Here is a 27205-nt window from a genome sequence, read left to right as displayed (position 1 = left end):
AAAGTCTTAGGGAGATGCTCAAGGAAATTTATGGAAATACATTGATTTGATAGATGAATAAAAACATAGGCAGTTACTATCTAACAATACAGTATTTTCCAGTAGTTAAAATATAAACTCAAGAATTAAATGATTTTCTTTTAAAATATAAGAGCAATTTTGGGCTTGTTATTAACTGACACAGTGTGCTTTGAAAATCAAGAATAAAAAGGCATTAGTAGATATTTATTTTCTCTCTGTAAGATTTTCATATCTTATTTTGCCACAAGAGCCTATTTGCATGGGGCCTCTACATTTTAATTCAATCAGTTGCAAATTAATTATCTGGGGAACAAAAAGTATTCCTGAGAGATGTTGTATGATTTCCATATTGCTTTTATTTTCATCTTTAATTTTAAAAAAGAAAACAAAGTTAATGAAGTTGTTAGTAATAATCCTCCTTTCATGTAATTTTTTGGAGCTAATTCTGCATTTTTTAGTTTTTTTTTTTATAGTTAAGGTTCACTGCTATTCAAATGAACATCCACCAGAACATCAATGTATTAATCATGACATACACAAATGGATGCGATAAATGCTAGGAATCAAAGAGAGCTGTAATAAGTAGTCTCCCTACATAATATGATTTACAAATATTAAACGCAGCCCAGGCTTTCTTTCTTTTGGTGTCCTGGGCTTTATTTCTTCCCCTGTTATCTATCCTTCCCCCCCAAAGTTAACTTTTACTTTTATCAATTTTTCACAATGGAATTCATTCCAACCACATGTCACTTTATTACAAGGCTACTGCATGCAACTAAAAAGGCGCTGATTACAAAATGACTAAAATACTTAGCAAAGTAGGGACCCAGTTTACGTAGGCTTAGCAGAGTATCAAGGTGTTACTGAGCTCTCACATTCTTGTCAATGCTGTACATTTGTCAATGATTCAGAATCCATCTACCTAGAGCACAGCTAAAAATGGAAGTTCAGAGGCTATGGGTCTCCAGTCCCTGACAATAATAATTTCAACCAGTTTTTCGGCGGGGGGGCGGGGGGCGGCTTTCATGTCTATTTATTATTCATTGCTCAAATAACATAATTGTTTATTCGACCACTGGTAAGAAAAGAAGGGTGGTACAGTCAGTCATTAGACAACAGGGAGGTTCTGATATTCCAGAACTGTGCAATGTGATGACTATCACCAGTGGTAATAAAACATAAGTCAGAGACAAAGATGACAGTATCATCAAAACCAAAAGATTTCAAGGGAACAATAGACTCTGTCTCTCTTTCTCTGAGACATCTGTCCAATTTCTCTGTAGCCTAAGAAATGGAAGCATTTTTCCTGCTTACAAAGACATCCTGGTACTAGGATGAAAAGCAGCCTTGCTGTTCTATCTGGAAGTCTGTATGACAAATGCCATGGGCACACATACATGTGCATGAGTGTGCCTTGTCATTTTGACGGTTCCCAGGCTTTACTTGCCTGACTTCCCAAACCCCCACAGTAATATTGAACTCGTAGTCCGGACAATAGTCCGATGGTGGTAGATTCTTCCTTCCCAGCTGCAGTCTTGGAGAAGCTGCCTCTGACAGCCTTAACTGAAAGTTCATAGTTTTCAGCCTTAGAAATAAACCAGGCCTTATCCTCCTTGAAATCAGAGATCAGTAAGACTATTTGCATAGTGGTCTCAGAAAGACAACAATTTTTTCCTCTCCTCTTTGTTTTTAACGTGGCAATTTTACTGGCAGCTTAGCATTCTGTAATCAGAAAGTAGTTTAAAAGCATTCAAGATAATCTTTGATATTTAGAACCTTTTTCCTAACTGTATATCCCTTGGGCATCTGAAGGGCATAAGCTACAGCTATACGGTTCTTTCTTGCTGACCCAATCAGAGCCCTGGTAATGAGGGAGAGCTCTTCAAGAAACCTTATGACCTATACCAGCTTATCTAATAAATGAGTATTAGTAACAAAGTAATTGATTCCTCAGGATACAAGCACATAAAGCATGTCAGCCTAAAACAAATTCTCCCTTTTTGCCTTACAAAATACAAAAGATAGATATAGGGTTGATTTTAGAAAAGAAACAAATCCATGAACATAATATATAGCTGATATATATATATATATATATATATATATATATATATATATATCTCCATCCCTATAGGAGGAAGTAGATTTATGGATTGCAATCCAATGGATAAGGTGACTTGAATGAAAAATGAAGGACATCTTCAAGGGCCAACCACTTAGTCTCAATTCTGGGACATAGCTAAGAACCAATAGCCATAAATCATGAGATGGAACAACAAATGGACACACTCTCCACCATTGCCATACAGCAAATTCTCAGTAGGTTATGGGTTTCTTTTTATGTGTCTCATCCACCAAACCACAGTGAACTAAATGTAAACGTTCTGATGCTAAGCCATATAATGTGTGTGCTTTGCAATTGGTGGCTGCTTAATGAGCGCTTCTGGGCAATTATGATCTTCCTTAAGTGCAATTTTTCAAATAAGGGGGTAGATTAGTCAGTTCTTATTAATATTTGTGAAGTGGATAGAGCCCTCTCTCTCTGACATGGTTCCCACGATCACTTTAATTGACTTCTCATCTTGTCTGATCAAAACTACTACTTCTTAGTAAAGAATATGGGATGTAAGGGTCTTGAGTCTTGTTGCAATTTCTCTTCAGAACGGCTTCAATAAGATCAGATGAGTATTTGGGGGGTCTCTCTACGATAATGCCACAGAAAATCCTGTCTGTGATTAGACAATGTCAAAAGGATCACAGTGGTGATAAAAGAGCCGTAGGCCCTAATCTGCTCTCCCTTTGTCTCAGACAACTTCAACATTTCCCTTTTGAAACACAAATCCAATTTTGTCACTACGCAGCACAACAATGCACACACATAAAAACGTCCCACGCAATCCCCTTATATCACTGCTTAAAGCCCTTCAATGTCTTCTCTTTGTTTACACTACAAAATTTAAAATCCTTAATGACACCTCAGGATCTTACTTACCCCTCCAGGCTGATCTCACCCCAAATGCCCTGGTTCTCTGTATTTCAGCCACACTCACCTTCTCTGAGTTCCTCAATGGAACATTCAGCCTCTCATCTCAGGAAAAAGGACTCAGGAGAGCAGTCACCTTCCTTTTCCTACCATCACCTTGGCCACCTGACGTTATGTATCAAGTCTCCACTGAAATGTCACTCTCAAAGCACGCTGAACTTCTAGTAAGCGGGGGAATAAGATTCGTAGGAAGATGTTATGGGAAGTTCTGATGGGGAAATTTAAATGTGTTAGGTTTACTAAAGACAAAAGAGAATGAGTTAAGCGAAGATAGGGTGGACCCTGAGAAAAACAGGCTAAAAAGAACTCTTTTCCATTTCTGAAACCTTAAAAGAGAATTTGGTCAAGAATAACCTATGGAGCACAGTGCAGCCGAGACTGAACTGTGAGGGCACCTCCCATCCAGGGCCCCCTCTGCAGTATTGATTAAGAAGATGCAACACACAAATGAAGTCAGTAGGCACTAAGGGCAGAGTAACAGATGGCCCAGCTGCCTTGTCTTAGGGGGAAGCTCTGAAGGGGCATCTGGAAAGGGTCTGTCAAGTGCACCAAGCACAAGTTGATAAAAGAATGGACTTGCACTGTAAATAAAAGATGATCATGCACCTTAGAGCTACTGATGTTGTCTTGGTCAGATTATCTGCAAAACCCCATCTATTCTGTCTGAGGCAAGGTTTCATGAAAGGAAGACCCAGGGCTCAGTGTATAGAGCTCATTTTCAAAAAGACTTGGTGAGTCAGATTGAGTTACTAGAAGTTGTGGAAGCTTCCTAAAGAGACTTGTTTTCTTCTTACTATCAACAGGAACCTACTTAATGGCTTGTTGTGATAAATACAAGAGGAGAGAAAATAAAGCACTGACCATAACTGTGGTTAAATGTTTATGCTAAGATTTTTAAAGCTTGGTCTCTATTAAGTACCTCTATTAAGGACTATTAAGTACCCAGTGAGTAGAATCTGTTCCACTCATGATTGTATCAGTTGCTTATCATGTTGCCTAGAATACAACAGGGATCCAGTAAATACTCAGATGGCTGACTGGATGAGAGGCAGAGAGAATCCATATAACTGTGGGTATTTTTCCACTTGATGCGGAACATAGAGGATACCCCCCATACAAATTTGATGAGTACCAACAAGTATGTGGAAAAAGATACTCCAAGAAAAAATTTTTCACTTAATGGCAGCCATGGGGACAAGCTGATTTCCTTCCTCTCTCATAAAAATGTCTACCCACCATCCCTATCAACATACCACATTCTCATATAATGTATTGGGGTTGGAATTTGTGCAGTGAAGGAAGGGATTGTTCTCTTTCTTATATAAGTTTTGTTTGGAGTGATTATTTTTGAGATACGTGAGACATACGTACAGCAGCTCCTGGGATACTGAAGTAATCTACTATCAATTAAAGGGCTCCAAAACCTCTATGAAAATGACAAGACTTTGTTTCTTTTTTTTTTTTTTTAATTTTTTTTATTTATTTGACAGACAGAGATCACAAGTAGGCAGAGAGGCAGGCAGAGAGAGAGGAAGGAAAGCAGGCTCCCTGCTGAGCAGAGAGCCCGATGCGGGGCTCGATCCCAGGACCCTGGGATCATGACCTGAGCCGAAGGCAGAGGCTTTAACCCACTGAGCCACCCAGGTGCCCCAAGACTTTGTTTCTTTTAACAAAGACCTCTAGAACACCCAGGTGACTCAAAATGGGAGTACAGACAGAAACCCTAAGATGAAGAACTTCCTCTCCTGCTTTTCACAAAGGGAATTTTCTCTTTTTTAAGATTTGTATTTATTTATTTGAGAGAGAGAGGGGGGAAAAAAATGAGTGGGGTGAGGGGCAGTGGGAGAAGTAGGCTTTCTGCTGAGCAGGGAGCCTGAGGCTCAGGGGCTTGATCCCAGGGGTTTGGGATCATGACCTGAGCCAAAGGCAGATGCTTAACCAACAGAGTCACCTAAGCACTCCAGCCAAGGGAACTTTAAAAAATTGTTTGATTTCAGAGTTTATCAAGCTGAATAGAGGAAAAATAGAGGACAAGAATTCTGCCCTAAAATCTCAAGGCATGTCCCAGCCTCTGGGTCTGGCCTAGCTCATCCACACAATCACCTAATACCTTGCAGTAGGTGTGGCTCACAGACCAGCAGCATCCACATTACCAGAAAACTTAAGAAATACAGAATCTGCAACCTCACTTCATATCTACTGAAACGCAATATGTTTTATCAGTCAATCCACATGCCCATTAAAATTTGAGAAGAACTGACCTGGAACCTATCCTATATGATGGAGAACTTGGGTTTATGTGTTAGACTACATTTTAGAATATTTTTAAAGCTGAAATTTAAAATTGAGGGTGGAAAAGATGATTCTCGAGACACACGCAGATGAAAGAATTTCTTTTCATAGGAAGATACTAAAATTTAGAAAAGGTCAGAGACTATATCCTGCAGCTCCAAAAGGCAAATTCAAACTAGTCTAACCAGAAAGAACAACAAAAGCATTAACCATTCCCTTCTAGGCCTTCGAACTTCAGATATTCTCACAGGTAAGAAAGACAGAAGGAAAATGTTCTATCCACAGAGGAAGAGTCAAGAAGTCAGAAAAGGCCCAGTGCTCAAAAGATACTGTTAAGAGAAGCCCAGAAATTAGAAACTGTACTCTTGGTAATGTAAAAATAGTAATTCTATTTTTCAACCCTCCTTTTTCTCTTACAGTGTACTTTAATTTTTTTTTATTTGTAGATAGTTATACACATTTTGTATCATTCCTTATTTTCTCCATTAGCTTATAAATTCCATAAAGAAAAGATAGCTCCTTACCTGCTCAAAATAGTTTTCAATTTTCCATAAAGATTTATTATATACCCTTTGACCACTCTCTAAATATAATGGATAATTAAATTTCCCCCAAGAATAAGCACATGATTCGATTTCTCTTGCAAAACTTTTCTTCCTTTTCCATATCCCCAATCCCTTCAGAATGAACCCATGTCACCACCTCAGAGAGATTTTCCCTGGCTTCCCCACTCCCTCCTTTCTACTTGGAAAGCACTTTGCCCTTCCCTCCACTACAGCACTTACACTGTGCTGTAAACTGCCGACCATCTGTCTCCATAATCTACTGTGATGTCCTTGAAGCCAACGCCATAATGCAGATGTAGTCAGAGCCTTCCAGCTTGAGTCAAACTTGAATAAATTATCTCATTTCACAGCCTATGTTGTCTGATACCATGCTCCCTTTTTCAGCGAATTTCTGCTCTGTTTCCACCAATGGTCCCTCAATTTCTGGTTTACCTCTGCACATGTGGTTTCTGTTTAGCGTTCATCCTAATTCGTACACCAACTTCAGTTTTATGGATATTTGCCACAAGAAGTGAATCATATTCATGAGTGTAAGGATTTTGCTCAAGATTGATGCAATTTTTTTCCATCAGGTGACTTGTGCCTTCATGTTCTTCCATCATACACAATCTGTGCTTAATCGTGTGACCTAAAGCCCCGGGCAGTGCAATCCAGACCCTGGTCCCCAAACCAGAGTTGGGTTGATCTGTCTTCCTCAGCATATGGAACATCTGTTGCAATGATTTTTTTCCAGGCGTTATACTTTTACATGCCCAGTTGCTCTGGTAATGTTTATTCAAAAAATTACTACATAAATAGTCTTAAAACCGGAATGTGAAAGACTTGCTGAACTCTCAGTCATGTAAAACGAAATCCTTAATCTTAGGATCTCTCCTTCAATCTCCCAAAGGAGGACAAATAAGCCAGCTTGTTTTCGTAGGACTTTCTTTTGAATAAAACTTGTAATCACCCCCTCTAAACACAAGACAAAGAAAAATGTGAAGAAAAAAAATACCAAAAATGCACCTTGTTCATCAAGATTCTGAGTTACTACCCACAGAAGTCATAGTATATCTGATCAGAATCAGAAACCCAGTTGGGTGTGCCTTTACACTGGTTGGAAGAGACACTAGGAGGTATAGGCTGTTAGGATTGGCATTTTAGGAAGGTCGAATTCACACTATGAATTATTAATAAGTGCAGTGATACCAAGAGATTTGAGGCAGCTACAAATAGCATTCCCTACATTTACCTAAGTATTAGACTGTGAAATGCCTAGAATGTCACACAAAGTAGTAGAAACTTTCTCAGTTAGGATTGGGACTCACTAAAATATTCAGTGCAATGGTATGACATCATCAAAGCTATCTTTTAAAAATCATTTCTGGCAAAAAGATAGGATTGGATGCATGAGAGGATAAAAGGAGGAAGATGCTATATACAGACAAAACAATAATGAAAACCTGAAAAACAAAGAGTAATAAGGAACTAAAAATTATTGAGCATTTAATTCTCATGTAAACTTTGGTAGAGACTTCTAACACTCATCCTCATCTAATTGTCCCTTTTGTTAAACCCCAAGGGAGGATTTACTCTTTCGTGTATTTTTATGCATGACTAGTTCTGGCCAATGGTTTATAGCAGAAAATATGTCACTTCTGAGTCAAAGCGTTTAAATGCTGGCCTGAGACCACCAATCAATAATCCCTTTCCAAGCACTCTCTTTCCCAGCCACAATGGACAGTTGAAACACCCCTTGTAAAAGTATCCTTGGTTATCCTGGATCCAAAGTAACTGTGATACGCAGAGCATTCTGCCAACCAAAGCAGGGTATGAATTGTGAACAAGATAAAAACCTATGTTTGTTAAGCCACTAAGATTTTAGGGTTTGTTTTGTTTATTTAGCCACTGCATAAATTAGTTTAAACTGCTTTACCCAATAATCCTGTGGAAGAGCAACTGCCATCCTAATTTTCAGCTAGAGACAATGAGGCTCAGAGAGGTTACCAAAGTCAACAAGGAAATGTGTACTGGAGCTGGAATTCATTTTATTTTGTTGTTGTATGGTTGTGCTACCACTGGTTTGTTGTAATTATATCATGCTTGTTTTATGATATATGTGTGTGTATACATATATATTTAATATATAGCATTTGTGTATATAATAGATATATATATAAATAGATATATAGGGGTGCCTGGGTGGCTCAGTGGGTTAAGCCTCTGCCTTCGGCTCAAGTCATGATCTCAGGGTCCTGGGATCAAACCCCGCATCGGGCACCCTGCTCAACGGGGAGTCTGCTTCCCACTCCCCCTCTGCCTGACTCTCTGTCTACTTGTGATCTCTGTCAAGTAAATAAATAAAATCTTTAAAAAAAATAGATATATAGATACATAAAATATATATATATATGTATAAATTTTTGTGTAACACATATACGCAGATGATTTTTTTCTTTTAGAACATTTTTCTCAGCTTGACCCTTCCAATATTGTCAAATTGCTTTCTAAAAAGACTATAATAAATAATATTTCTACCAGTAAGACACAAAACTACTCTTTTTGCTGCATGCCTGCCAGCAAATGACATTATTCTGTTTAATTTTTCCCAATCTGATAACAATAAAGTGACATTTAATTATTATTTAATGCACATTTCCCTGACCTCTTTTGAATATGATCATCTTTCCTTATGTTTGTTAGTTCGATGAATTGTTCTTTATTAAGTCACTATTCATTTTTTGTTGTCAAATTTTCTGTTGGGTCATTTTTCTTTTCATTGTCAATGTGTAAGGGCTCTTTCTATATAATATGTGTTAATCCCTTGTCATCTGTGTTGCAAATATATTTTACAAATCTACAGCTACTTTACTGACTTTGCTTATGGTTTCTCTGCCATATAAAGCAATTAAAAATGTATGTGGTAAAATTTGTCTGTCTTTTAAAATTGTATTATGAAATATTGCAAACAAACATATATGTACAAAAATAAAGCAAAAATTCATACCACCTACCTTAAAAAATAAAACACAAACAATATAGTTAGAGTCCTGAAATGTACTTCTCTCCATCTTCCTTCCTCGATCCCAGAATTAACCACTATCCTGCATTTGGTATGTATAATTTCTATGCATTTCCTTACGTTTTCATCATTACTTCTAGTCTTGGGCTATGTATAGCACTGTTTTTCATATCCTAAATTTCTGAATAAATGTATTAATACTACATATATATTTTTCTTGACCTTCAGTTTTTTTGCCCTGGGCTATGCTTTTGACAATTTATCAATATTTAACTCTGTAATTCTAATTTATTAATTTTATCTGCAATATAGTATAATTTAGCATACCCTGACCCTTTTCTTTTTAAGAAACACTTGATTATTTCCAAATCTGTAATTATAAGCAATGTTGCGATCATCATTCTTGTGCTCGTCTCCTGAGTATGTGTAAAAAAATTTCCAAAATTATATAGCTAGCAAAAAACTACTAGACTTTAGGGTTCGTACAAATTGCTTAATCACATAGTTTATCAATATACACTCCCACCTAAGAGTTTCTCTTGCTTCACATTTTCACAAACACTTGTTATAGTTAAATTTTTATATTATGGCAAATTTGACGAGTGTGAAATGATACATAATTGCAGTTTTCATTAGCGTTTCCCTAAGTACTAATGAGGTCAAGCATTTTTCATATGTTTGTTAGCCACTAGAGGTTACTTCTTCTGTAATTTGATCACACAGTTTGCTTCTAGATTCTCTACTGTGTCATTTATGTTATTCTTACTGATTTTTAAGCTCTCTTTATCATGGATCTTAATCCTTTATGATCAACACAAATCTGTCTCCCAATCTGTGGCCTGTAGATGCATGCTTTTTCATTTCTTTTAAGAAAACAAAATTATAAATTTTATTATAACTAAGCTTATAAGTCATTTTATTTAAAGTTTGCTATTTTTGTCATGTTTAAAAAAATATTTTCTACCCCCAAAGTGATAAACATACTCTTTCATTATTTTCTTCTAAATATTTTAAATTTGAGGTGTATGTATGAGATTGACTTATTTTACATCTGGGAGGTAAGGGTCTGTTTTTCACCAAATCCAATAACTAATTTCCCTAGAAATATTTCCTCTAGGTTTTTAAATTTGCTGCTAGAGAGTTGTAATAGCATTTACTTATTACTCTTTTAATCTCCCACAGTAATGATGATTATATCTCTTTTTTTTTCTACTTTTTTAAAGATTTTATTTATTTATTCGACAGAGATCACAAGTAGGCAGGGAGGCAGGCAGAGGGAGAGAGGGAAGCAGGCTCCCTGCTGAGCAGAGAACCCGATGTGGGGCTGGATCCTAGGATCCTGGGATCATGACCTGAGCCTAAAGCAGAGGCTTAACCCACTGAGCCACCCAGGCGCCCCTTTTTTTTCTATTCTTATGTATATTTGTGCTCCCTCTCTTTTTGCTTCGCCATACTCAAAGAGCATTTTTTTTTAAATTGGTTTTCCAAAAATAAAAAAAGTAAAAAAAAATTTTAAAAACCACCAGACTCATCCTTCCAACTCTTTTGAAAGAATTATTTCATATTTTGGTAACTTTAGGCTAGTTTTTGTTTAAAAATTCCTTTCTCCCTTATCCTTTTAGGATATCCTTATAATTTCTTTAAATTAAAACTAAGTTCCTTTATTATTTCTTTCTTCTTTAAAAATGGGATATTTAAAACTGTAAATGTTCTTCAGAGAATAACTTTTTTGTATCCCAAAGATTTTACTATGAAGGATTTGACGTCTTTTTATTTTCTAAGTAGTTTGTAAGTTCAGTTTTAATTTCCTCCTTGAACCAAAAGTCATACTAAAATGTACTTCTTAATTTTCAAGTTGTTAAGGTATTTATATTAACCTTTACAAGTTTATATTAACCTTATTTCCAAGTATTGGATTGTGTTAAAAAATATATAGCCTATAAATTTTCTACTTTTAAAATCTGTTGAGCTGCTTCCTCTTAAGAGACAATAAGATTCTATATATATGCCTATAAATAATAAATAATTTGGTTGTCATTAGTGAATAATAAGTAAATTCAGTTTATTGACTGTTTTTGCAAGTCCTAAGGGCATTACGTTTTTATTTCTATGGAATCTTCTATAGACCTCTGAATTCTGAAAATGATAGATTGATGTGTTCCTCTGGGGTGATATGTTTAACAGCTATCCTTGTGTTTCTAAAGGTTTTTCCTTTATATTTAGCTTTTATATTTCTTGGTGGAAACAGATTTACCTTGAGGCTACCTTTTTAATAAACTGTTCTTTTTATCATTATAAAGTCTCTCCTTACCATGTTTACACATTCCAGCCCTATCTTGCAGTTATATTGCTACTTCTTTTTATTTTTAGCTCATGTTTATCTCTTTGTTCATTTAATTTCATACCTTTATTATTTTACTTCAATATTTTTGGAAAATAGTATAAAGCTGAGGTTTTTTTTTTAATAAGTCAGGCTATATCTTCTAATAGCAAAATTCAGTTCAACCTATTTAGTGTAGTTGTTGATATATTTGATGCTTTTCTATCCATTTTTATGTCTATTATTTATTTTCATTTGTTATTTTCTCGTTTTAATTTGGTTTGATCAAGTTGCTATTCACTCCAGTTAATCTTTACTCTGGTTTTTAAAGCAATCTGACAGAATGTTGTTTTACCACTGAATTTAATACACTCTCATCAGTATAATGGCAGAAGTAGTAAATTCTGATCTTTGCATCTTTACATTAAGACAACATTTTGCTCATTTTATCTTTTTTATTTTTGATTTGATCAACTTTTCACTTTGTTACATATTTCAGTTTTATTTTTTAAAATTAATTTGACATGATGTCTTTTAAAGGTAGAATTTAACCCATTAAGATTTAGTATAATGGCTAATATACTCAATTTCATTTTTTTCATCTTTCTGTTAATATTTTATTTTTTTGCTCTTTATGGTTGCTTTTGTTGTTCAAGCTTTTATGCATTCCAGAAGCTATTTATTCTAGCTTTTCCTCTGTAAATAGGGAGTCCTGTTGTACTATTACATTGTTTTACAGGTTTCTTACCTTTCCCCCTGCACCATATACACTTTTTTCCCCTAGAATTACCTTTGAAGTATGTCTCTCCTGTTGAAAGAATTCTTACTTAACATTTATATCACCCATTTGCAAACAGTCTAGGCTTTATCAAATTAGATATAACTATTAACTACACATGTATATATGTGTATGTTAACTGAAAGCATCATGCCCACCACTTATTTCCTTCACTGTCCTTTCCCCTCATCTTGAAATTTACATTCTAATTTCTTTGTTGTTGTGGTGGTGGTGGTGGTGGTGGTGGTGGTGGTAAGACTCTTTTTGAATATTTTCCTCTTGAAAGATAAAAGGATCATGTATTTTCTCAATTCTTATATATCCATAAATATTGACCTTAAAGTGAGTTGTAACTCCCTGGGTATTAGGTTCTTAAGATACAAATGATTATTAATCTATTACCTTGCAGCTTCCAATATTTCGGATGGAAAATCTGAAGCTAGTTAAATAATTTTCTTTTGTTGGTACTGTTTATTTTTTGATATAAATATACATATAAAATCCTGAATGCAGACTAGAGGCTTCTGGGGGGTAGAGTAGATTATTAATTTATTTAAAGTAAATAATGTGCCAGCTACTATATGCTCCAATTTCCCCCTTCTGGGCAATATTGTAAAAGTTAAATGTCACCCTATTTATACACTATCTCCATTGTAGTGAAGACTATTGAAAATATGGATTTCTACACTAACATAAGAGAAAGAGGCAAGTGTCTACTTTCTCCTTTTGAGATTGTCTCCTTGGAAAAGTAATGAAAGGATTCTGAGTTCTGACTCTAACCCTTTGGAATGCAAATAGATTTCTCTAGGGAAAAGATAAGACCAGAGCCTCTAGTTTTGCAGCCTATGGGTTTTCCCTGCTCCAAGTGTCATTGCTGCTTGAAATGTAAGTACATGCCTCCTACCTCTGCACAGGTAAGTATTTCTGGAGTTCTTACTATCTAACTAGTTAACCTTTAGGCTTGTTTTTTAGGGCAGGTCCCACATTTCAGTAAAATTTATCTAGACAGCCCTAACTGTGCAGAAACATAAAAGTGTTTTCTCTACATCCCATAGGTATTTATCCTCTGTTTGCATGCTTAAGAGGTTTGTGTGTATTCTTAGAATTCAGAATTCTGTCAACCTATGTCTAAAAATATATCTGTTCCTATCAAATCTGCCCAAATTGGTACATTCTCTCATTCTGCAATTCAAGTATTTATCAAGTGTGAGAACCTTCCCTCCTATTATTTATTTAAATAATTGCCTCTCCTTCATATGATCCTTTTCTTTTTATGAAACAGTGGTTATTCACATGTTTGTTCTAGATGCATTATCAAGGTCTTTTCTTTCATCGTGATTTTGAAATATTTCTTTCACCTCATCTTCTAAGATATTAATTTGAGATACAATTAAAAATTGATTCTAAAATAAAGCAGTGTAAAGAATTAATGTAAAGAATTGGGGGTTTCGCTATACTCCTATCTCCTCCAGTGTGTTTGTTCATGATTTTTCTTGTTAAATTGTGAATAGTCTCTTTCAGCAGATCTATTTGATATTCCTCCCTCTGGCTGCTGGGCCCCCTAAATTTGTTATCTTCTTCTTTATCAGCTTGCTGGTATTCAGGTGTGATAGTCGCAGCACCCTAACTAGCAATAGCCTATAAGTAGCAAAAGGTACAGTCTTCCATATTCCTTGGGCCAACAGTAGAGTAGCAGATGGCTGTCAGTCACTCAGTAGATAACATGAGGAAGTCAATTTGTTTCCCAGTTTCCTAGCATATTCCCACTTCAAGAGTAGGGAAACTTGTCCCACTCACTCATCTCTTCCTGTATTTATTGAGAACAAAAAAAATCAGGCAAGTTCATATAGGGCTGATATTAACTTTTACCAAGAGTCAAGATTTGCTATATTCAGATCCTTTTCCTGGAATTCCATGATTTTGGTCCATGAAGGAGAAAAACAGTTCCAGTTATCCTTATCTGGATTCCCTTCCAGGGGCCAAGACTCAAGTACTGCTAGCCCCAGTAGCTGCTTTGCTCAAGAGAGGAAGCTGGATTAGAGTCAGGAGGGTAAGCAAAGCACAAATCTATGATTTGAACCTATTTCTTGAATGAAGAGAGCAGTAGTTGAGTCAAAGAAGCTGGATAAACTCAAAGACATAAGGAGACAAAATGAACAGTATTTAACAATGGTTGTAGGTAGGGGGAAGAATTAGGGATAATCAAAGACTTATAGTTTGGAAAATTAGTTGAGTAAAGTAATCACAAAATATGCTATGTCTCTCCACTAAATTCTCATTACATCTTGGAGTTCATTTGCTGCTGAATTTTCTATGGTTCACATATTCTTTGAACTACGTATCTTCTTTGAAGGGGCGAAATACCTCTAATTACTGTCAAGAAGAGAGAAGGATATTTAAAAATATTTTTACCCACAGGCCCTCTTATGGTTAGAATTACCCTGATCCCAGTTTCCAACTGCATTCCCCCAACATAAGCCCTATCATCTTGCTGCCTATTAGGCCAATGCCAACTGAGAGCCAGAGAATAATATTGTTGGCATAAAAATCAATCCCAATTTGAAGTTGAGAGTTTTTTTTCTTAACTTCAGGTAAAGATGCACACCATGACACACTGTGATAAATTGCTTGGCATAGTGGTACTCAGAGTGCAATTTTACAAACCTAGCTTCAACACTTCAGAGAGTACTTTCAGATAGGGTTAATCAAGTCAACGGGATTACTGCTACTTAATCAGTAAGAGAAGCATCACTCCTCACAGTTTCAAAATGCAGTCTGTCTTATCTTCTTATCTTTCACCATATTCCCGAGAAAGCATGGGATGCACAGCGGTTTTCGCTCTTTCTAAAAGTTACAAGACCATTCTATTAGCTTACTTGAGAGTTATATTGATCTATGTTCTTTTTGAACAGGAACTGTTTTTGAAGTGGAAATAGATGCTGTGTCCTTGTCAGTAGTGGCTTCTCAAAATAATAATAACAATAATGTTGTAACATCAAAAATGATAAACAATGCAGAGAAAGATTAAAGGCTGGGCACTAAATAACCCAGCTAAAGGAGAAGATAAAAGGAGTAAAAAGTAACTGGACAGAAAAAACTCGTTCTTTACTACAATAAATCCTAAACTAGAGGAGAGTTGAAATGTGGAGCAACTCTTAGTTATTTCCTTATTTTCTCTCCATATTATTCCATAAAGAATTTAAGACTCCTTGGGGCGCCTAGGTGGCTTGGTGGGTTGAGCCTCTGCCTTCGGCTCGGGTCATGATCCCAGGGTCCTGGGATCGAGCCCTACATCGGACTCTCTGCTTGGTGGGGAGCCTGCTTCTCCCTCTCTCTCTGCCTGTCTTTCTGTCTACTTGTGATATCTCTCTCTCTCTCTCTCTCTCTGTCAAATAAATAAATAAATCTTTTTTTTAAAAAAAGGAATTTAAGACTCCTCACATTAGCTGGGAAAGATAACATAAGGGGGGAAAAGTAAATTAAAAGGGACATAATATAAGGATATGTGTAAATTTGAGTTAGAAATAAGTTTAATTATAAAATAAATACTATAACACCAACATGCTTGCCATAGAAAGTAATAAGGTTGACTGAGCTTTTCAGAATTCAACTCTGAAGGGGAAACACAATTCCCAGTACCCATCTATAAGAACTGTAATTTTTGAGGAGGCCCGTGATGATTCTGGTGGATAACATCCAGCAGGACTATCTCCAGAGATTCCTTATAGAGTTGGCTGTGCAATGTAATAACCCACGTCCCAAACAGCACCCTCACACAAAATAAAACGTAAGAGTCACAAAACTCTTACCTTGTCCCTCAGCCAATATGGGGCAATTAGGAAAAATGCACTTTAGTTTGCAAAAATAGTTTAAGGGGGTACTGAGTGGCAAAATAAAGCAAGAGTCCTCAAGTGTTCAGAAATCCTCGGTAAACACAATGGGATGGTGCATTGCCCCAATGCTTCTGCATCTTCAGAGAGTTCTTTCTGACCTTTCAGAAGCAGACCTCTGATACCCAGTGGGTTTTGAAAGAGTAAGAAGTAATGTTAACAAAAACTAAAACACACACATACACACACGGAAAACAAACAAACCCTGATAATTTGATGGTGAATTAACGCCTAAATTCAACTTCTTTGGGTTCAGCTACCTTTGGTTATGTTTCTGATTTTTCTAAGATGTTAAAAAAAAAAAAAAAAGAAAGAAAGAAAAGAAAAGAAAAAGAAAACTTGGGTCTGGCACCAAGTTGGAGATGGGACAGAGGGCAAAAAAGCCTCGCGAGACACTTCCAATCTACAGTCTAAAACTCAGGACAGAGAATTACTCATTTTGAAGGAAAATTCCCAGGTTGGGCCTCAGAATCATGTAACAAAAACAAAATTATCTATTATCCTTAAACCAGAGAGTATAGAAGGAGAGATTTCAAATGAACAGGAAGGGAAAAGACCAAGGAAACAGAACTAACATTTTCTGAATCTGAATTCAATTTTGAATTATAGAGAACGAAGCAAGAGGCCAGCAGCAGAAAGGGGGCGGGGGTGGGTGTACAGAAATTTGATTACTGTTTACAAAAATCTTTAAAATTAGATAATGACAGATCATCAATACTAGGTGAGAAGATTCATATCAGTAAATACCAAAATAACGGAGTCGGGACACTATGTGAACAGATTACTACAATTTACTTTCTCATATCAGCTCTCCATGTATTACCAGATCTTTATAAAGATGTGTGGATGGCTATTGTGTACCTCTCCCTTCTTCTCTAATCCTAGGTGCTAAATACAGAAACCTGAGCAAAGATAAAATTGGGCAAAGGGGGACCTAAATATTTTTACACTGCTCTTTGAAGTTTTATAATCTGAATGAATGCAGAGCAGTTCATTTTAACTTCCTAGTCCCTCTGCTATCACTCTAGCTTTACCAATTTCTTTAGCCATTAATTTATTTTAGCCCCTGGCCAAAAAAAAAAAATTCATGAATCATATCATATCTAAAACTAAGAGGATGAAAAAGAATTGGTCCTATCCATGACCCTAAGATCTACTCTCCATTAGAACTAACATCAATCTTGGTCATGTTGAAGGCCAGACATCCCTTGATCAATGGTGTCTAAGTAACTGTTCAGAACACGGAAATAACAGCAATGATGGAGACCAATCTCAGAGCCAAATCTCAAAGTGCATAAAGAAAGCAATGACAAAAACAAAACAAAACAACAGAAACTAGGCTGGGCAGGAATCTGAGTATCTGTTTCCCAGAAACATTTTTTTTTATTTAGGAAACCAAACCCGTCCCACCCCACCCCACCCCACCACCCCAAAAAAGGAATGGGTTAGCCTAGCAATTAAAGAAGAGCAATTTCCTGCATTACCACCTGGTATAAAGATTTCAGAATTTCCAAATTAGAAGTCTAAATTTGAAGCGTTTTAGAAGTCAAAATCACTTGCAAGCCATTAAGGATGAACTGATTTTCCCATACAACAGTAGTAAACTAGAACCACTTCCTACTGCTTTGAGAACTCATCCTGTCATCAGATTCTGGCACTGAAGATTAAGAAACTTAAGAAAGACTTAGTAATTATAAGCTTCTAATTGCATACCTTGTTCTTAAAAGATTATGTGGTCATTCTGAGACTGAGCAAACATTTTGAAAAGGCCTTACCAGGGAGCTGTACAGTCCTACTCCTGTCTTAGAAAATATCTGACTGAAGCATTTGATAAAACCATTTCAACATCAGGATGCTTGCTCTGCCTTTTTCTAAACAAAAGCCTCATCGCAGGCAATCATCCCCAGCCAACCAGTCAGCTTTGCACCATGCAACCTTTTAAGTATTCTCTCTGTAGCAATGTTTCTAAATTGGGCTGCTTTCAACAAGATACTAATAGATGTTCTGTGAGGAAAAAAATAAGTTTACATAGTCGACTAAGCTTGAGGCTGGCTGGTAAAACAAACTTAAATAGATTTCTTAATTACAGGATTTCTCTTGAGTATTTAGCCTCTCCTCCAAAAAGAGGCATCATTTAGCATCAGTTAAGCCCCTCCTCCCTTTGTTTTTACCCAGAACACTATTTTTATCTTCCAAACCTAATTCCCATGAATCATACTTAGGAAGAATATCTTTGAAAGATAGCAATAAGAAAGAGACTGTAGGGTAGGAATAGTATACCTCAGTGAGTGAAATGTACCTGTATGACAGACACGTGATGCTAGAAGCTTCATTCTACAAGCCAATTCCACCTAATAACCAGCTTTTCAACTACCCTAGATGCAGAAATCTGATTGTAGGGTTCTGATGCCCCATGTTCCAGGAATTAAGCCTGTTTCATACCCCTGATGAATACCAGTCATCTTTACCATTTCACCAACCTCAGTGAAGAGATGGGTTTGACATCTGTCCCCATCTGGCTCTGGGTATGAGAGTCCATCACTATATAGGTGGACAGTGAAGTAACATATCAGATTGTCAACCACAGCCTGGTTGGGTCGAATAATGCCCCTTAAGCATTAGGCCACCTTATTTTGAGACCGCTAACTGCTGTTCGTGGAGACAATGAGCATGGATGAGAAGACAGGCGTGCCAGCGCTCCGAAGCTGTTTTCTGAGATCTTTACCAATGAGGACTCACTATGACTCCAGCATCCCTTCTAGAGAGGTCAAAAAACAGTATAGTTTAGAAACACTTGGGAATTTGGGAACTCGGGAAATAAGGATAAATTTTGCCCAATAAGAATAAATTTTGATTAGAACTTAACAAAAATATACACTGGCCAACAGAACCAGGAAATGGTGTCTGTGGAGGTTAACAAGCTTATCCAAAGTCATACCTCTGGCACTCTTTCCAACACACCATGTCATTTAGTCCCTTTAATTTTTCTCTTCATTCAGGTAAAGTCCAATGTTCCTTCTTCACAGAGCCATGCCTAACCAACTTATCTAAAGCAAGTCTGTCCCCACCAACATATTTTTACTTCATACCAAGCATCACAATTTGAAATTCTTTTGTTTATGTCTTTAGTTTCTATCTTACCCCTTAGAGTAGAAGTTTACAATGCAGGTATCTTATTCTTTTTGTTCCACTTTATCCCAAAAACCCCAAATAGTGCCTGGCACTTATTAGAATTCAATTAAACCAGATGATCAAGGAAGAGAAATCCACACTTCCAGTTAGCAAAACTCCTAATTCCCAAGAGAGATTTCCTCTCTTAGCAACATTAAGTCTATAAAGGGCAACTGGGATATCTTAGTCCATGGGAACTTTTAAGGAGATAATCACCTGCCTGAAATGATTAAAGGGGCTCTTCAATTTGGAGGCAGAAGGCTGAACCTCATGGCTGTCTAGGGGAACATCTGTTTATATCTATACTAACAAATCATTTCTATTCACCTTTTGTGACCCCGGTCTTGATCTCTCTGGCTTATAGCAGTTGAAAGGACCCAGACACTCTTCCAAATTTCTGTTCTGATGAATTGCCTCGTGCATCTCATAATATTCATGCCCATGATTTTAGTTAACAACAATTCTGGTGTAATTGTTTAATTAATTAGTGGCAGACTCACATTGCTCACCTGATTTGTTTCAGAATATTTTTCATGATAAAAGAGATACAGCAAGAAAATAATTTAAATACAATGAACTAAAACAAATCTTTAAATCATTGCAATTATTTGAAGTGTTGGGGAACGTGTAACAGGGTTATATCTTTAAAACCATAAAAGACACTGAACTCTAGAAATAGGCTGAGGGTGGCTGGAGGGGTGGTGGGTAGGGGGAAGGGATAACTGAGTGATGGCCATAAAGGAGGGCACTTGATGTAATGAGCACAGTTGTAAATGTGTGTACTACTGACAAAATACTTTTACTTTTAACCTGGCCGTAAGAAAAATCAGTATGAAACATAAGACAACTTTGCTTAACATATGATCAAAGAAATGTAATAGAGGGCAAGGATTTAGGGCCTGTTAGGTTTAAGAAAGGAGGTTCAAGTTTGAAAAGACAAATGGTAAGAATAGACCAATGGAACACATGATTTAATTTTATGAATGCATCCCAATGTTGCCAGTCAAGTAATCTCCTTCAGTGAATGAAGTGAAGGATAAACTCGTAAGATTTATTACATACAGTCCCCTCTGCTATTATACATCAGAATGTTTACTTTTCTCCTAAAATATGCAGAAAATTAAGGTTTTATTTAATTCAACTTATTTCAAATTATATAAATTAGCATTACATAGTCACTTTTGGGAAACAGACCACTCCCCAAAGGTTACCTTAGCCTAGACATATTCTAAGTACTATTCCAATGCTTCACAATTATAATAACAAGAGCTTACTTGGAAATTATTACAAATGTATATTTGACCTTTTCCAAGAGTGTTCAGCCATGAAGTCACATGATTTATTTTTATTTCTTAAGCACCCTCATGGTCAGTATTACATATTTAGGGCTTCTTTATTATTTCAAAATGGGTTTGATAACCGTAGAAAATTGCAAACTTTTAAGTTCGGGATTCATGTGCTATACTTTATTTTCTTCAAAGTATTGGGAACAGTCCTGAATACATAGAAGCCAGAGACTTAACTATTTTTTAAATTAAATTTTAAAACCTCATGAAAGCCTTATCTAAATGAGTACTGGTTATTCTCTCCTTGAAATGTTGATATTCTATTTTGATTAGAAACTTGATATGTATATGTTGCCATCATTATTGTTTTTCTTCTATGGGATGTTTGGATTATTAGATCACATTATTGGTAGCAAGGTCATTATGATACACGGCATGTAGCCCATAGGATCTCCTCCATCCAAATCTACACTGTCACTAAAAGAGGCTTTCAACAAAGGCTTAAAAATAATTTTCTCTAGGTACTTCGTTCAGTTATTTGATGGGATTTCTGTATATGACTGGCTTGACTAATCAAAAATCAGACATTTGAAGGTTATTTGAGAAGGGAGGCTGCACTCCTAGAACTAATAAGAAATTAAAATGAGATGGCAGGATAAAAGGGTAATATACAAAAGTCAATTTCTTTCCTATGTCAAAAATGAACAAGGGGAATTTGAAAATAAAAACACAATACCACTTAAATAGCAGCCAAAAATGAGTCATAAATTTAGCAAAATATATACAAGGTCTATATGAGGAAAACAACAAAACTAATGAATGAAATATAAGTAGAACTTAAATAAATGTAAAATATTCCATGTCCATGTAGGAAGACTCAATACAGTCAAGATATCAGTTCTTGATATCAAGATATAGATTAATCTATAGATTAAATGCAATCCCAATCAAAAACCCAGCATATTTTATGAATATCAACAAATTCATTCTAAAGGTAATACAAAAGGCAAAAAACTCAGAATAGACACAACAGTATTGAAGGAGAAGAAAAAAGTTGGAGAACTAACACTACCTGATTTCAAGACTTACTATAAAGCTACAGTAATCAAGGCAGTGTGGCACTGGTGAAAGAACAGACAATGGATCAATGGAATAGAATGGAGAGCCCAGAAAGAGACCCCATAAATACATTTAACTGATCTTTGATAAAGGAACAAAAGCAATACAGTGGAGCAAAGACAGTCTTTGCAACAAATGGTGCTGAAGCAACTGGATACCAAGAAAGAAAGAAAGAAAGAAAGAAAGAAAGAAAGAAAGAAAGAAAGAAAGGAGAAGAGAATGGAAGGGAAGGAAGAGAAAAGAAAGAAAAGGAAAGAAAAAAAAAAGAATCTATAATAATCTTTATTAAAATTAACTCAAAACAGATCATAAACCTAAAGGTAAAGACAAAATTATAAAACCTCTAAAAGTTAACACAAGAGAAAACTAAATGACTTTGGATAATGGCAAAGACTTTTTAGATACAACACTAAAGACAATATCCGTGAAAGAAATAACTAAAAAGCTGGACTTCATTAAAATTATCAATTTTCACTCTGCAAATGATAATGTCAAGAAAATTATAAGTAAAGCCACAGATTGGGAGATAACATTTGCAAAGACACATCTGGTGAAGAACTCTTGTCTAAAATATACAAAGAACTCTTCAAACTAAACAATAAAAAACAACCCAATTTAAAAATCGGCCAGATAGATACCACACCAAAGAAGACATTCAGATGACAAATAACTATATGAAAAGATGCTACCCATCTTATGCCATCAAGGAAATACAAATTAAAACAATGAGAGGCCACACTGCACCTATTAGAATGGCCCAAACCAGAATACTGACACCACCAATGCTGGTAAGAATGCAGAGCAACAAGAACACTAATACAGTGTTGATGGGAATACAGAATGTTACAGCCACTTTGGAAGATAGTTTGCTGGTCTCTTACAAAACTAAACATACTCTTACCATGTGACCCAACAATCACAGTCCTTGATATTGACCCAAATGAATTGAAAACTATGTTCGTACAAAAACCTTCACATTAACATTTATAGCATCTTTATTCATAATTCCCCAAAGTTGGAAGCAACCAAGATGTCCTTCAGTAAGTGAATGGATCCAGACAATAAATTATAATCCAGACAATAAATTATAATTCACCACTAAATGAAATGAGCTATCAAGCTATGGAAGAACCTTAAATGTATATTACTAAGTGAAACAAGCCAAACTGAAAAGGCTACATGACTTTCTGGAAAAGGTAAACCTATGGAAAAAAATAAAAAGACCAGAAATTGTCATGGGTGACAGGGCTGGGAGTGAGGGTGGTAGAGAGATGAACAGACAGACCACAGAGGATTTTTAGGGTAACGAAAATACTCTGTATGATATTTTAATGATGGAAATATGTCACTATACATTTGTCCAAACCCATAGAATATACAACACCAAGAGTGAACCCGGATGTAAGCTATGGATTTTGGGTGATCGTGATGTGTCAATGTAGGTTTAACCTTAGTAAAAAGAAAAAATAAATTAATTAAATAACATATAGATATAGATAAAGAGAGAGAGAGGGAGAGAGAGTGATATATACCATTCTAGTGAGTGATGTTGATAATGGGGGAGGATAAATGGGAATTCTTTGTACCTTCCTCTTAATTTTACTGAAAACCTAAAACAAGTCTAAAATTTTAATTAAAAAGAAGATGGTAGGCAACGATGAGGGAAAAAGCATGAAGAAGAAATCCTATGTTTCTTTTTTTTTTTTTTTTTTTTTTTTGCTGGAGGGACATTTTATTTATTTATTTTTTATTTTTTTTTTTTTACAGCTTTATAAACATATATTTTTATCCCCAGGGGTACAGGTCTGCGAATCGCCAGGTTTACACACTTCACAACACTCACCATAGCACATACCCTCCCCAATATCCATAACCCCACCCCCTCTCCCAACCCCCTCCCCCCATCAACCCTCAGTTTGTTTTGTGAGATTAAGAGTCACTTATGGTTTGTCTCCCTCCCAATCCCATCTTGTTTCATTTACTCTTCTCCTACCCCCTCAACCCCCCATGTTTCATCTCCTCTCCCTCATATCAGGGAGATCATATGATAGTTGTCTTTCTCCGATTGACTTATTTCGCTAAGCATGATACCCTCTAGTTCCATCCACATCGTCGCAAATGGCAAGATTTCATTTCTTTTGATGGCTGCATAGTATTCCATTGTGTATATATACCACATCTTCTTTATCCATTCGTCTGTAGATGGACATCTAGGTTCTTTCCATAGTTTGGCTATTATAGACATTGCTGCTATAAACATTCGGGTGCATGTGCCCCTTCGGATCACTATGTTTGTATCTTTAGGGTAAATACCCAGCAGTGCAATTGCAGGGTCATAGGGTAGTTCTATTTTCAACATTTTGAGGAACCTCCATGCTGTTTTCCAGAGTGGTTGCACCAGCTTGCATTCCCACCAACAGTGTAGGAGGGTTCCCCTTTCTCCGCATCCTCGCCAGCATCTGTCATTTCCTGACTTGTTAATTTTAGCCATTCTGACCGGTGTGAGGTGATATCTCATTGTGGTTTTGATTTGTAAGAAATCCTATGTTTCTTTAGAGTCTTCCCATTAAATGATCTATCAGTTGGAATTAAAACCCACAGCTCAGTTCCAGTCCCTTCTGACCTTCATACACTCTGCACCACTCCCCACTTGTCCAGCAACACTGAATCTGTTTAACCTGCGACACCACTGTGTAACATCATGAGGGTCCAGTGGGAGTCAGAGGCACTAATACGGATGGATGGCCCACTGATTTCCTGCAGAAGCAGAGGCTATCAACACCACCGACCTCAACAGGCAAGTGCTCCACTGAGTAGTAGAGAAACAGCAGTTCTTCACTTGACAGAGTGATAATGGAGGACTCCAGAGTTAAAACAGGAGAGTAATCTACTGCTGGGAAAGAAGAAAGAAAGAAAGAAAAAAAGAAAGAAAGAAAGAAAGAAAGAAAGAAAGAAAGAAAGAAAGAAAGAAAGAAAGGAAGGAAGGAAGAAAGAAAGAGAGGGAGGAAGGGAAAGAAAGAAAGACAGAAAGACAGGGAGGGAGGGAGGAAGGGAAAGAAAGAAAGAAAGAAGAGAAGAGAAGAGAAAAGAAAGGAAAAGAAAAGAAAAGAAAAGAAAAGAAAAAAAATTCTTCATTCTGGAAACACAACTCCCAGGAGGAGAAAGAGGACTTGGGGAGGTGTAAAAGATAAGACTGAAGTTCTGATTCCACTATTAAGTAGAGGTATCTGGAGGGAAACGATTTAACTCGGCATCTCCACTAATAAGCAAAATTATAACAAAATAAAAACCATCTATGAAACATTTATTATATGTCAGAAAATGTGCTAAACATTTCACATGTGTTATCTCATGGCAGCCCTTACAATTACCCTTTGAGTGTTCCTATTATTATCCCCATCTTATATACGTGGAAACTTGAGGTTTGGGGAGTATAACAAATTTCTTCAAGCTAGTAAGCGGTGGAGTTCTGGCGGTCAGAAACAACTAATAGCATCATCCTTGCATTCTTACCAAGATGGTGGACAAGCCCCAAGGAGACAATGGATAAGTAATGCTTAGAAATCCAGTCCAATGAAGGAATGGCAATTAACCTCATGTAGCCTTACCCAAGTTTTCAAATGATATGCAACACCTTTCATGTCTAACACTGCTCCAGTATTTTCTCATACCTCCCTTCCCCAACCTTGGTCTCTGATGCTCCTATTTGGATGGCAGGGAAAATGTGAATTTACAACAGCTTTGGTGGCTTGCTCACATCTTTCCCCAGCCACATTTGATACTTCTTTGTGGTGCTGCCACTTTCGTGAAAATGTTGGCATCTCTCTCACTTTCATTGCCCACCCCCAGCCATGAAGTTGAACAAACCAGTGAAGCTTACTATTGGCTTACACAACCCGGTAGGTCAAATTTTTTCTTAATAATACATTTAGATCAGAGAGTAAAACAGGAAGAGGAATGATTCTTCTTTCTCAAGTCATACCATTTGCCTTTACCAAAAAGCATAGGAAGGGAGAAAAAAAAATGCAGAGGTTACTACTCCTCAGGAATACAATTTATCAATAAGTGGTCACTTCTATTTAAATGTAGCATTATGGAAACTTGGAATATCTCATTTCCACAACATTTCTCCCACATTCAAATACAAACTTCTGATATTATTACCCTCTCCCTGAGATAATTTCTTTTGATTAAAATATTGCCTCGTATTGGGGCGCCTGGGTGGCTCAGTGGGTTAAAGCCTCTGCCTTCGGCTCGGGTCGTGATCCCAGGGTCCTGGGATCGAGCCCCACATCGGGCTCTCTCCTCAGCGGGAAGCCTGCTTCTCCCTCTCTCTCTCTGCCTGCCTCTCTGCCTACTTGTGATTTCTGTCTGTCAAATAAATGAATAAAATCTTTAAAAAAAAAAAAAAAAAAAAAAAAAAAATATTGCCTCGTATTAACATATAGGAATATACTAGGATAATTGTCAGTCATCTTCATCCTAGTATACAGTCATTTTATAGTAGTTTATATCTGAAAGGAATTTTGCTACCAAAAATAATGGAAAGTGTGTAAGGAAACTCTGTAGTTCAAAGACAAGAGGTAGAGGACTGTCTAGGGCCAGCTCTGCTCCCCTAGAGTGGTTCCCACTACCCCAAAAATCATGATGATCACATTATTTGTTTATACTTACAATACTACAGTCTTCCTATAGCACACATGATTTGATGTCCCTCTTATTGCAGAATGTCAGAGGAAAAGGGAACAACACAGAGCCTGCCTTGCTTGCAGAGGGACTAAGACTCCGTGTGGATTACAAAGAAGCTTTCAGAATCAGAGACCTGGCAGGCAGCCAGCTATGTGGTTGTGGCAGAAGTGATCACTTTGGGTTCAAAATTTTGAATATCCCATGGGCAACATAGGGGAATAAAATATAGATCTTGGAAACTGTGGGAGTACCGTAGAAAACACTGGCTTTGCCTCGGGCCCAATGAACAACAAAAATGCTCAGTTATAAATTAGGATCCTGGTAAGGGGAAGAGTGGCTCAGTGATTTTTTTTTTCATTTTTATAAAAATGTGTTTTATTTTAAAATACGTCTATAAAAGCAGAAATCACCCATAAAAATACAGATTACTCTGACATGTTAGCAAAATAGCATAGAGCTGAACTTGAGTTTAGAAGTACTGTATGGTTGAGGGCATCTAGAAATCAGGGCCCAACTGGATCCTATCATCAGCCCTTGTCACTAATCTGTAAACAGTAATTTCATGTAGTATATTTAGCACTTTTTAACGAGTACAAAATCAAAACATAATCACTTCCTGTATAACACTGCTTTGATTTAATCCTACACTCCACTGTCTTGTGGGCAGTGTACTCGGAGCTGGGTAACAACAGAAGAAACAGATTATCTGTGGGCAGGAAGCTGAATATTGGTCTGGGGGGAATGAAAAAGGCAGAGAACACAGAAAATGAGATGGGGGTTGGCATTACCCCAAGAGGCCAGTTATGTTCTCCTAATACTTATGTGGGAGGTGAAGGAGTTTTGTTCCAGTTTGCCATGGATTTACTGGCTGAACTAGACATGTTTACTTCTGTCTGTAATTTGTTCACCTCTAAAATAGGATATTACTTAATCCTTACTTCCTCAGGTGGTTACAAAAATATTTTCCGTGGTTTTGTAAATTAAAAGAACCATAATGAGCTTGAAAACACATGAAATGTGGTAGGAAAG

Source organism: Lutra lutra, chromosome 14, assembly GCF_902655055.1.
Source record: "Lutra lutra chromosome 14, mLutLut1.2, whole genome shotgun sequence".
NCBI lineage: Eukaryota > Metazoa > Chordata > Mammalia > Carnivora > Mustelidae > Lutra > Lutra lutra.
The sequence above is the reverse complement of the archived record's forward strand: the minus strand, read 5'-3'. Positions refer to the sequence as shown.